We start from the raw sequence: 1,797 nt of genomic DNA, 5'->3' as shown, positions 1-1,797 counted from the left end.
GCTGGAATGATGGAGAGCTGAAGCAGGAGAATCAAAATCGGAAAACCTGGAGAAAATCCCTTCCCTCAGACTATAGATAAATTCGAACTACAGAGTACGCCGGGGTGGGGAGGAGGAGGAGGAGGGGGAGGAGGAAGCAGCTGGAATGATGGAGAGCTGAAGCAGGAGAATCAAAATCGGAAAACCTGGAGAAAATCCCTTCCCTCAGACTATAGATAAATTCGAACTACAGAGTACGCCGGGGGCAAGCGTGAGAGGTGAAGCTGCCTCTTGAGACACGAGCTGGGACACCTTTGACTCTAGAGTGTAGCGTTTCTTCCCACGGCCTTCCCATCCAAGATCAATTCCCGTGGCAAAGGGCGAAAATTAAAAACAGGCCTTTTTTTTTTTGTTGTTGTTTCTTATAAACGTATCAAAACACAAAAACTCGGATGTCATATATATTCCCTGAATAGCTCTGGTCTATTGTAAAGAAATACATACTATTTTGATATTTAAATATGATCTAATCCCACGTACCTAGCATAGACTAAGTACCGTTTGCGTGGAGTACATCGGTGGGAGAGAATACAGAGCAAATATGTGTAAAATACAACGTAAGATTTGTGGATTTTTAGCTGGCCAACTTCCTACATGATGGCCCCAGTGGAAGTGCTCTATAGATAAATAAAAGTATGATATGTAAAAAAACCCCAACTATCTAAAGATAAATTCCACGTGTTCTGAAATTACTAGGATGCATAATTGCTAACGCCTTATTACAGTTGATGCTATTTCTTACTTGCTGTCCTGGTTTGAGCCAGGATGAAGCCAATTCATCCCCATTCATTTATTTCTGCATATTTAGGGCAAGAGTTCTAGTTGTATACAGAAACAAAGTACTCTTGAACAAATAATCTTACATTATTTCATGGTGCAGACAGACTGATCCAACCAATGATTGTAAGGCTACCAAAGCTTTATGTTTGGAGTACCACACACAGGGCAAAACCACTCAACTCTGATCCATCCTGTTGGTTGCGTGTGAGTTTATCAGAAAAACCACAACCATTCTCCCTCCTTGCAACAACCATTTCTGAAGTCTCCTCAGAGGAGTTCTCTTTTTTGTACACACCACTGTTAACTCTTGCAGGAACGGTTTGCTTGTAGCTTCACAGGGAAAGTCTAATGGTCAGATCACAGGTCAATATTGTTATTTCCTCTTAGAGCACTGATTGCAGGACATTTTTTTTTTCCACTGAGGAACTAATAAACCTAAGATGGCAGGGATACTGCTTTTAAGCACCACCATGCAGAAGAGGACAGATCAGCTTGTTTAAGAAACCTCACCAAGTCATTATGCCAAAGCTGTGTACTACATCAAAACTGTATTTAGGGTTCTCTCTAGCAAATAAACAAAAAAACAAGTTGGGTTTTTTTTTGTTGTTTTGTTTTGTTTTTGGTGTGTAGAGTAATTTAGGGAGAACTGAAAGCAGAACAACCAGTTAGCAAACTTGGGCAGAAAATGCAATGTATCTGAAATGAGGAGAAGGGGGAATCATGTGACTGCCTATATCTGCACAATTTTCCCTCAAACTTCTCCATTTCACACTTCAGATTTCATTTTTTTTTTCCTTTGTAGTAAAGGACAAGGTTTTCCATTTATTATTGGGGACGTTTAAGGTAAAAGTTGTTCTGTAATAACTGTAGTCATATGTAATTATAATTAAATAATTATAATAAATACATAACTATAATCTGTAACATATTATCCTGTTTATAAAAATGTCAATGACTGACAATTTTGCATGCGATGTT

Source organism: Chaetura pelagica, unplaced genomic scaffold (genome assembly GCF_000747805.2).
Source record: "Chaetura pelagica isolate M959 unplaced genomic scaffold, ChaPel_1.0 scaffold299, whole genome shotgun sequence".
NCBI classification, from domain to species: Eukaryota; Metazoa; Chordata; class Aves; order Apodiformes; family Apodidae; genus Chaetura; species Chaetura pelagica.
Note: the sequence above shows the minus strand (reverse complement) of the source record.